The 11,904-nt window shown below is 44.3% G+C and overlaps 1 pseudogene; it reads left to right on the top strand.

The window, feature by feature from the left end:
- Positions 1 to 3,164: 3,164 nt before the first annotated feature.
- LOC139612104 (protein NLRC3-like) lies at positions 3,165 to 9,695 on the top strand (annotated as a pseudogene).
- The last annotated feature ends 2,209 nt before the right edge of the window (positions 9,696 to 11,904 follow it).

The raw sequence follows: 11,904 nt of genomic DNA, 5'->3' as shown, positions 1-11,904 counted from the left end.
CCAAACTTTCCCATCACTTTATACAGAAATACCCATCGAACCGAATCGAAGGCTTTCTCAGCGTCTAATCCCACTATCAATGATTTAGTTTTGTCTTTGTTTGTCTGGTCTAGTATGTGTAATGTTCTTCTTATGTTATCCAGAGTTTGTCTCTGCTGGATGAATCCAGTTTGATCTAAATGGATGAGATCAGGTAGAATTGTTTCTAGTCTGCGAGCCAGAATGGATGTAAATAATTTATAATCTAGATTAAGGACACTAATCGGTCAGTAGTTACCACACTCCTGCCTGTCTTTGTCCTCTTCGGGAATGACTGAGATGGTTGCTTCCCTCCAGGAGGGTGGTATTTCTCCTTTCTGTAAGACCCAATTAAATGTGTTAAGTAGTAGAGAGGATAACTCAGGTTTAAAGGACCCATACCACTCGGTGGTGTAGCCATTTGCACCTGGGGACTTTCCAGCCTTCAATTTAGAGATAGCCAAATTTATTTCAGTGATTGATATTGGTCGTATTAAATTTTCGTTTTGTGAGTTTGTAACTTTAGGTAGGTCAAGGGAGTTTAAGAAGGCTTCAATTTGTGTTTCGTCAGAGGCCTGAGGCTGGGAGTATAACATCCTGTAAAATGTTTCAAAGCTCTCTTGAATTTTTCCTAACTTAGTTTCCACAACCTTTATTATCGGGTTCTTTATTTTATAAATTGTGTTATCCACCTGTTGTTTACGTAGCTTGTATGCTAAGAGTTTTGCAGGTTTACCCCCCACTTCATAATTCCTTTGTTTCAGGAAGACCAATTTCTTCTGTGTTTCTTGAGTATAAATGTCGTCAATTTCACTCTGTAATTTTTTTATTTCCTCTTTCGAGGTTGAGCTGATTTTTTTACTGTTAGAAGCTTGTAGCTGTTTTAATTTTCCCTGAAGGTCAGACAGTCTTTGTCCCTTAAGTTTCTTCATATGTGTGGTAATGGATATAATTTTCCCTCTCAATACAAGGCCGTATTGAGAGGGAAATAATCCAATGTGTCCCACAGGATTATAGGCAACACCTCCCCTGAGTCATTAAATTCTAGATAATCTCGAATCTCCTTTCTTAAATTTTCTCTGATTTTTGGATCATTCAATATGTTTGAGTTCAATCTCCATAATTTTTTCTTGATTTTCCCTCCTAGTATTGCGGACATAGATATCGGGCTATGGTCTGACAGGTCAATTGTCTTTATGTCGCAATCCTTAATTTTAAATCTATCTACACTAAACGTAAAGAAGTAGTCTAGTCTTGAATAGACAGAATGAGAGAAGGAGAAATGTGTGTAGTCTCTACTGGTGGAGTGTAGTTCCCTCCATACATCTATTATGCCCAACTCACCCATCAGTGATTTCACTCTCTTAATAAGGGGTTTGTTCTGGGTAGTTGCTCTGGATGAATCCAGTGCAGGGTTCAACCTGATGTTAAAATCACCCCCACAGATCACCACACCCTGTGAGTTTACCATTAAGTCAAAAACACGTTTATAAAATATCCAGTCACTTGTTGGAGGAGCATACACATTTATCAATGTTATTTCATTCCCTTCTATTCTCCCTGTGATTTTGACAAATCTCCCATCCTCATCCTGAATTTCAGATATGTGTTCATAGTTAAGTGTATTTGATACAAGAGTGGCTACTCCTCTTTTGTGACCTGACTTAAATGAAGAGGAAAAAACATGCCGGAAACCCATCCTTTTTAACTTCACGTGTTCAGATTGACTCGTGTGTTTCCTTGAGGAAAGCGATCTGAGCTTTTTCTTTTTTTAACTTTGATAAAATTTTACTTCTCTTGATTGGATTTAACACGCCATTTACATTAAAGGAAATTATTTTCACAGACTCTCCCTGCATTTTGCACTAATCAAAATCAAGTATTCATTCTTTCCTTCTGGTGCATAAGTAAGTGATCCCTTCACGATAAAAAAACAGAACCAAAGAACATATTTAGAACAGATAATATGAACTTGAAACATGTTTACCTCTGGCCAAGCTTCCAAAACTGGGGCCAGTTCACTGCCCTGCTTAGAACCTGAGGGGTAGCCTCTATTTCCAAACAGGATTAGGGCCAGTTTTTTTCCCTTTCCCTTTTTGTCACGACCCTATAGTTATTCGATATACCGCCATATACCGTCATACGCTTTTGTTATTATTATCAACAACTCGGGCCGGTCTAGATCCTTTCAGACATTATTTACAGTTTCCAGATTAGCGACTGTCCTCTGGTGGTGCGTGTCTGAATACTTGCAGCTTCTCCCTGAAGCTTGGTGGAGCTTTGCCGGGCCGAGCTGTGCGCTGCGCCCGTGCCGGCTGCCACGTCCACCGCTGAGTCCTCTCCATCAGAGACTTCGGCTGGGTGATGACTTTCACCGGGGAGCCCCGTCTCGCTGGCTCCGCCGTCGCCTCCTCCACCGTCTGGTATGTTGTCGTCCCGCCGTCGTGGAGGACTCTCAGCCGGGCGGGGAGGAGGCTTCGGAGCTTTATGTTGTTTTCCTTCAGGAGCTTCCTCGCCTCCGCGTATTCCCTCCGTTTGGCCAGGATTCCCGGTGCGCAGTCGTGGTCAATGTTGATCTTGCAGTTTCCCCACGTGAAGCCTTTCTTCTGCAGTGGCAGGGGAGCCGGGGGCCGTGGGCCGTGGGCCGGGGCCGGGGGCCGGGGGCCGGGAGCCGGGGGCCGTGGGCCGGGGCCGGGGGCCGGGAGCCGGGAGCCGTGGGCCGGGGGCCGTGGGCCGGGAGCCGGGGGCCGTGGGCCGTGGGCCGGGGCCGGGGGCCGGGAGCCGGGAGCCGGGGGCCGTGGGCCGGGGCCGGGGGCCGGGAGCCGGGGGCCGCCGGCTCCCGGCCCCCTAAAAAACACAGGCAGTGTCAGAACCGGTCAGACAGTTTGATCCACATGACTGAGGTGTTGTTTCTTGTCGTTTTATCTTTACAGTACCAAGTCTGACTTGTCTTTAGTGGAGCCCTGTTCTCACAGTTCATGTCTCAACTTTCCCTGAGGCTTCAAAACCTTTCATGGATGAATCTGTTCAGTGTCTTTGGAGAATTTGAGATTTGAGAATGATTTTCATGTTTTACTGTTGCAGCAGTTTGACTGTAATCTGAGACATGGTCAGTGAAACATCAGGGAGCATCAGCATTAGATTTTATCTAAACACAACCATCAACACTGAGACAGACTTGAGTCCTGAGGTGGAGCTGGTCAGTGTCTGAAGTCTCCAGCAGGTGGGGGCTCTGCTATGGATCAGGACAGAGAGGAGGGAGCTCCTCCCTCTAAAACCACCCTGTGTGGGGACCATGAGAGCCAGACCAGAGGTCAGAGGTGAGATGAGGATCTCTAACTGTCCATGACTCTCACACTCACTGTCACATCTGCCATCAACCACTCAATAACAGCTCAGAAGAACTAATAATCGACAATAGCACACTACTGTCATTTCCCCAGTGGGATTCAGTTATTGGTCTTTATTTGATGTGATGTGACTGACATCACCTCAACCACAGAGGTCGTCCTCAGGCTCAGATGAAATATCACATCTTCATCCCATGATTAGAAAATCAGCTTCTTAAATACCAGGACAATATTTCCAGTCTGTATCTGTCACGTCTGATAAACATTCACATGTGACTAAAACATTCATGTGTCCACATGTTACACATTTCGAGATTAGAGAAGAGACCGAGTCAGTTTCTGATCTGACTGAAAATAGACAACATTTTAATAACAGAGTTAAACTAGTGAGATCCATATCATTCACCTGAATAAAGCAAATCATAAAACAGCAACACTCAACAGGGTGATGCACATTTATAACTGGTATCATTCTAACATATTATAGGAGGCATGTCTGTGAAAACATCTTTAACTAAAAGAAGATAAGGCCCAGAGTGAGTCCCACACTGTTGAAGAACATGTCTAATATCAGATGATCATTAGGAGATAGTGAGCTGTCATCTCATCATGAATCGTCTGTTGCATACAGGTGTTTTCACTTCTTCACTTTTACCTGAGGAAAACCATCTGTGGTTGAAAGGCTGGATTAGTCATGTCTGTCGTTCTTCCTGTGCTCTCTACTTTTCTGTCTGTCTTCATCAGGCTGCATGAATGAAGAGGAGTTGATACAGTGACAAAGAGGCACAGAGTTTAGCTCCAACATTAACAGTTCAGCAGAGAGTCGTGGAAGCAGACAGCCATGAGGCAGTAATTCTAGTTGAAGTGTAATTTTGATCAACCAGGGTCTGTAGTAATAAAGTCCCTTAGTCTCAACTGGACAAAGGTTCAAATGTGGTCTGACTTCTGATTAACAGCATGAGATGAATCAGGTAGATGTATGGTACTGTGTGAAAGTCAGTGTTGAAGCGTCATCAGAAGCTCTGAGGCAGGTTTTAGATTTGAGTCCTGGGTTCTCCTCAGTGCAGTCGAGCTGATTCTGAGACTTTTGATTCATACAAGCTCAGATCACTGCATCAGAAAAGGCCTCCTAAGTACTTTAAAGGAACATTTCTGTGTTGTTGGATTGTAGATCAGGTCATACTTGTGAATTTCTGCACATGATGTTTGTTCTTTGTCTCCTTCTATTCAAGCTGTCTGTAGTTAGAGAAGCAGGAATCCTGCTAATCTATTGTTTACTGGAACAAATGAACCAGTTTCAACTGCTGATTAAGCTTTAAACTGCTCTGCTTCAACAATATTCTCTGGTTCTCTAAAATTGACCTGTTCTTTTTCACAGTACATATTTTTTCTCATACCTTTGGGATCTTGGCAGGGAAAAGATGATGACACTTTCAGATGTCCTCTTGAAGACTTTGGAGGATTTGGGAGAGGAGGACTATAAAAGATTCAAGTGGTACCTGCAGCAGAAAGGGGTCCTGGAAGGCCTCCCAGCAATCCCAAAGAGTCGTCTGGAGAAGGCAGACAGGGAGGACACAGTGGATCTGATGGTCCAGACCTACTGTATAAACACTATTAAAGTCACTAGAGTAGTTTTGGAGAAGATAAATCAGAATGATCTAGTGGAAAATCTCAAAGGCACCATCTCAGAACCCACAGGTAAGTCATGGAAACACAATTACGTTTACATTGACTCATGTGTCAGACTGTTTCCTCCGCAGAGACTCTCAGTGAGGTGGATCGGTGAAGCTTCAGGTCAGTAGAGACTCAGTGTCAGGAAGTGAACTGAGAGTCAGAGTCAGAGCTGGTTAGACATGTTAGGGTGTTAGAGGAGTGAGGAGAGGAGGAGCTCTCTGAAGAAAGAGAGGGACGCCCCTGCTCTGAGAAACTTCAGGAGCTGGTTCCACCATCAGGGAACCACAGACCAGAACAGTCTGGACTGAGACTGTCTGTGTGCAGGGATGGTGATGACAGACCAGTAGATGAGGTGAGAGATCACCATGGTCTGGACCAGGATCTGGGTGGAGGACTGAGTCTGGTAAGACCTGATTTTCCTGATGTTGTATAGAGCAAAGAGTCAGAACCTGGAGATGGATGCAACATGATCAGAGAAGGAGAGATCTTCATCAAACATGACACCAGGTTTCTTGCGATCTTGGTTGGGGTCAGAGATGACGAGATGACTTTGATGTTGATATCATGATGAAGAGACTGATTGGCTGGGATGACTAGGAGTTCATTCTTAGAGAGGTTCAGTTGAAGGTGATGTTCCTTCATCCATGTGGATGTGTCAAAGAGACAGGCTGAGGTCCACACAGACCGTGGGGTCGTCTGGTGGGAACGACAGGTATAGCTGGGTGTCATCTGCATAGCAGTGATATGAGAAATCATCTGAAACTTGGGGCACTCCAGTGGAGAGAGGGTGGGATAAGGACATTTGTCCTGCCATGACACAGTGAAGGAGCACCTGGGGAGGTAGGATTCAAACCAAGAAAGGGCTTTGCCCAAGGTGCTCATGTTGGAGAGTACAGTTGTGGTACAGGATGTGGTACAGGATGTGGTGGTTCACTGTACCGAAGGCTGCTGAGAGGTCGAGCAGGATAAGAACTGAGGACTGACCTTCAGCTCTGGTTGCCTTTAGGATCAAGGAGATTGTTCCATGATAGGAATTCAGAGACCTGCTTAAAACCTGTCCTTTCTATACACTTAGAAAAGAATGGAAGTAGTGAGACAGGTCAATAGTTCTGCAGTTGAGCAGGGTCAAGTGAGGGCTTTTGCAGTTGCCTGAGCCAGTCTGAACGATTCTTTTATTTAAAAACAAGGACACCTTACAAAGTGAATAAAACATTCAAGCATAACCAAAATAAAACAATATCTGAAGTAATGACAATGAAATAGTTATGTTTATACATACATGCGCATATGCGTACATATACATACACATGTATACACATATATATATATACTTGTACACATATACACACACACACACGTACACATACATACATTTACACATATACACATGATAAGACAAAAATGCAAAATCTACATTTTACAGAGCACCTGGGCTGGAGGGGGGAATATGGAGTGGTTTGGGATCAGAGGAACGTAGAGACCTAGAGGATTTATAGGGATGGAGAAGATTGGATAGGTCTGGAGGGACCAAACCATGGAAAGATAAGAAGAGAACTCTTGATGCTGAGTTTTGTTTAAACTGAAGTCTATTCACTCCACGTGTGGGTACACAATGGAGGAGAGCATTCCAGTAGTCAATCCGTAATGTAATAGAATGGAATAGAATATGTTTGTTGTCATTGCAACATCTACAATTGTACAGCATTGAGATGAGATTTCGCAACTCTTACGATGCTCTTGGAATAGTTTAAAAAATCAAGTTTAAAAATTATAAATTAAAAAATTAAGAAAACAAATAAAGTGCAGCATCAGATAAGAGTAAGTAATACTGTGCAACAGCATCCCAGATGTATATACTGTGCAAATAACTGTACAATCATTTGCATAGCTGTGTTAATTAGGCGCACGACTGTGCAGTGTTTGAAATAAAGTGCAATGTTACAATAAAGTACTCTCCAGAATGTTGGGAGTTGAGTCCCGATGATTCTTTGTGCATTGGACATGACGTGCTGGAGTGCCTTCCTGTCAGCTGCTGTGCAGCTGAGGTACCACGTTGAGATGCAGTATGTTAGGATGCTCTCTATAGAGCAGTGGTAGAAAGATACCAGCATCTCTTGTGGCAGACCGGCCTTTTTCAGTCTCCTCAGGAAGAACAAGCGCTGCTGTGCTTTCTTCACCTGTGTGTTTGTGTTTGTAATCCATGTGAGGTCCTCTGAGATATGTACACCCAGAAACCCGATGCTGGACACCCTCTCCACCCTCTCTCCACTGATGCAGACGAGAGCGTGATCCTCAATCTGGGCACACCTGAAGTTGATGGTGAGCTCCTTGGTCTTCCCAGTGTTCAGAGACAGGTTGTTCTCCGAGCACCAGCCCACTAGCTTCAGGGTGATGGTGGAGGATGTGTGGTGGCCCAGTCTCACGGCCTGAAGATGCCCTGTCAGGAAATCCTGGATCCAGTTGCAGAGCGTTGGGCTCAGACCAAGCTGGTGTAGCTTGGTGGTCAGTTTGCCTCCTCATCCTCACATATGTGTTCTGTCTCTCCAGGTGAGACAGTGTGGTGTGAAGAGCCAGAGAGATGGCATCCTCTGTGGATCTGTTCGCTCTATAGGCAAACTGGTGTGGGTCCAATGTGGCTGGGATGGAGTTTTTGATGTGATGTGATGTGATGAGGGGACCAGTCTTTCAAAATACTTCATCACTGGTCAATAGTGTTGAGTTTACTGTCTTTTCTCGTTTCAAGTAAACTTGTGTATTCGTTTGATGAAGTTAATGCAGGAGGCGAATTCTTTTCACTAATTTATGAAAATTAATGGGCCATTTATGTTTATTTATGGTTGTTTATTCATTCAGAGATCCTCACTGACTGTCAACATGAACTCAAGTCTAACCTGAAGAAGAAGTTCCAGTGTGTGTTTGAGGGGATCTCTAAAGCAGGAAACCCAACCCTTCTGAATCAGATCTACACAGAGCTCTACATCACAGAGGGAGGGGCTGGAGAGGTCAATGATGAACATGAGGTCAGACAGATTGAAACAGCTTCCAGGAAACCAGACAGACCAGAAACAAGCATCAGACAAGAAGACATCTTTAAAGCCTCACCTGGAAGAGATGGACCAATCAGAAGAGTGATGACAAAGGGAGTGGCTGGCATTGGGAAAACAGTCTTAACACAGAAGTTCACTCTGGACTGGGCTGAAGACAAAGCCAACCAGGACATACAGTTCACATTTCCCTTCACTTTCAGAGAGCTGAATGTGCTGAAAGAGAAAAAGTTCAGCTTGGTGGAACTTGTTCATCACTTCTTCACTCAAACCAAAGAATCAGGAATCTGCAGGTTTGATCAGTTCCAGGTTGTGTTCATCTTTGACGGTCTGGATGAGTGTCGACCTCCTCTGGACTTCCACAACACTGAGATCCTGACTGATGTGACAGAGTCCACCTCAGTGCACGTGCTGCTGACAAACCTCATCAGGGGGAAACTGCTTCCCTCTGCTCGCCTCTGGATAACCACACGACCTGCAGCAGCCAATCAGATCCCTCCTGAGTGTGTTGACATGGTGACAGAGGTCAGAGGGTTCACTGACCCACAGAAGGAGGAGTACTTCAGGAAGAGGTTCAGAGATGAGGAGCAGGCCAGAAAGATCATCTCCCACATCAAGAGATCAAGAAGCCTCCACATCATGTGCCACATCCCAGTCTTCTGCTGGATCACTGCTACAGTTCTGGAGGATGTGTTGAAGACCAGATGGAGAGGAGAGCTGCCCAAGACCCTGACTGAGATGCACATCCACTTCCTGGTGGTTCAGTCCAAACTGAACTGAATATGATGGAGGAGCTGAGACAGATCCACACTGGAGTCCAGAGACCAGGAAGATGATTGAGTCTCTGGGAAAACTGGCTTTTGAGCAGCTGCAGAAAGGAAATCTGATCTTCTATGAATCAGACCTGACAGAGTGTGGCATCGATATCAGAGCAGCCTCAGTGTACTCAGGAGTGTTCACACAGGTCTTTACAGAGGAGAGAGGCCTGTACCAGGGCAAGGTGTTCTGCTTCGTCCATCTGAGTGTTCAGGAGTTTCTGGCTGCTCTTCATGTCCATCTGACCTTCATCAACTCTGGAGTCAATCTGCTGTCAGAAAATAAATTAACATCTCAGCTATTTAAAGTCTTTAGGAAAAAATCTAAACCAACACTTTTCTACCAGAGAGCTGTGGACAAGGCCTTACAGAGTCCAAATGGACACCTGGACTTGTTCCTCCGCTTCCTTCTGGGTCTTTCACTTCAGACCAATCAGACTCTCCTACGAGGCCTGATGTCACAGACAGGAAGTAGCTCAGAGACCAATCAGAAAGCAGTCCAGTACATCAAGAAGAAGATCAGTGAGAATCTGTCTGCAGAGAAAAGCATCAACCTGTTCCACTGTCTGAATGAACTGAATGATCGTTCTCTGGTGGAGCAGATCCAACAGTCCCTGAGATCAGGACGTCTCTCCACAGATAAATTGTCTCCTGCTCAATGGTCAGCTCTGGTCTTCATCTTACTGTCATCAGAAGAAGATCTGGACGTGTTTGACCTGAAGAAATACTCTGCTTCAGAGGAGGCTCTTCTGAGGCTGCTACCAGTGGTCAAAGCTTCAAATAAAGCTCTGTAGGTGGATGAACAAGACCATTTAACAACTATGTGAAACTTGTTTGATATTTTACTGACTTACTTACAACTAGAACATGTTCTTCATCACTAATTCTTCTTTCAGACTGAGTGGCTGTAACCTCTCAGAGAGAAACTGTGAAGCTCTGTCCTCAGTCCTCAGCTCCCAGTCCTCTAGTCTGAGAGACCTGGACCTGAGTAACAACAACCTGCAGGATTCAGGAGTGAAGCTGCTGTCTGCTGGACTGGAGAGTCCACACTGTACACTGGAAGCTCTCAGGTCAGGATACAGCTGTTTGTTACACAGCAGATCTTTTAACTCCAGCTTTTCCTGCTTTAGGTTCTTGTTCGTGAAGATGTTCAACATTTTCCTGCTGACATGATTTTTCTAAATCACTGAGATGATCATATTTTCTAACTCCAGTCTGTCAGGCTGTCTGATCACAGAGGAAGGTTGTGCTTCTCTGGCCTCAGCTCTGAGCTCCAACCCCTCCCATCTGAGAGAGCTGGACCTGAGCTACAATCATCCAGGAGACTCAGGAGTGAAGCTGCTGTCTGCTGGACTGGAGGATCCAGACTGGAGACTGGACTCTCTCAGGTATGGACAGACAACAAAACCTCAGTCTCTGAGCTCTGTCTCCTGTCTTTTATTTCCTGTTTCCCTGCTCGGCTCCGTCATCATGAAAGACGTCTTATTTCTCTTAGTTGTGTTCAGAGGAGTGAGTTGGCCTGAATCAGCAAACACGTGGATCCTCACAAGTCTTTGATCAAATGGAGACATCCCTTCATCAGAGAACCTCATCCTCACTTTGAGCCATGATAGCAGTTTGGATGTAGGTGTGATGGTGTTGGTTGGTCGCTCCATCTCTTTGGTCCAGACTGTAACATCTCAACAACTACTGAACATATTGGGATGAAATTCAGTTCTGATATTTCTGATCCTCAGAAGATTCATCTTCTGGGGATCATCAACAGTGACCCTCTGACTTTTCTATTGGATTGTGATCAAAAGTGAAAAGATGAGCAGGATGCAGAGAGATTAAACCCTCGTGACCTCAGTGACCCTTCATTTTCCTCTAGAGCTGCCACGAGATTGTTATTTGTGGTCCAGACTCAAACATCTCAACAACTATTGGATGATTGTGATGAAATGTGCTTCAGACGTTCATGTTCCCCTTTCATTCATGTTCTTACATGAACTGTAATAACCTCGGTGACCCTCTGACTTTTCATCTAGCGCCATCATCAGGTCAACATTTCATTTGTCCAATACTTTGGTTTCACGTCTATTTTTCCACCTCAAACACCTTTTCTATATATTTTCTTGATTATTGCACATTTGAAGTAAAAACAAAGAACAAACACAGATTCATTGAATGACTTTACAAAAGCTTTGCTGCTGATAGAAATGACACACAGGAACATTTATTCTCTGTTCACTTCAAAATGATCATTTAACAGGAAAAACCTTCAGTTTTTCACATGAAATTCTCAAGTCAAGTCAGTTGACTTTCATTCATCAGCCTAAAATCCTCAACTCTCCTCAGAGGGCTTTACAATCTGTACAGCAAACGGCCTCTCTATCATTAGAGCCTCTGTTTCAAACACAGAAATGACACTAAACACATTGAATCTGGTGTTAAACTGATCTGTGAACAGTCTGCAAACATTTTAGTTGTTCATGTGTAAATTCTGCGCAAACTTCATTTGAAGGGAAAACTTGCAGAGACCAATATTTCCCATTCTGTTGACTCATGTAGGAGAAGAAAAACACAGAGCAGATCAGTGGAGACTCTGATTGTTTCTATGTCACATGATCTTCTTCTTCTTCTTCTTCTTCTTCTTCTTCTTCTTCACATCTTTTCCTCACAGACTCCAGTGAAAGAAACAAGGAACCAGTTCAGACAGATGAGTTTCAGCCTGTTTCTGTGTCACACTGACAAACTGAGGAACACTGCTTCATGTTGAACAGCAGTTAGGACTCATGTTGGATAGAAAATCATTCTGACTGTGTTTCTTCCTCCAGGGTGGACCATGGTGGAGAGCACAGGTTGAAACCTGGTCTCAGGAAGTGTAAGTGTGGATTTAATGTGACTGATGATGAGCAAACAGCTGACTGTCAGTTTGTCTTTAAACACAATGTTGATAGTTGTGGTTTTTATTCATTCAAACATTTCTGATGACAGACGTCTGACAACATGTGTCACTGATAA

Source organism: Trachinotus anak, unplaced genomic scaffold, assembly GCF_046630095.1.
Source record: "Trachinotus anak isolate AG129_WGS33_773 ecotype Australia unplaced genomic scaffold, CSIRO_AGI_Tana_v1 ptg000031l, whole genome shotgun sequence".
Taxonomy (NCBI): Eukaryota; Metazoa; Chordata; class Actinopteri; order Carangiformes; family Carangidae; genus Trachinotus; species Trachinotus anak.
This window is presented reverse-complemented; position numbering and strand designations above follow the sequence as displayed.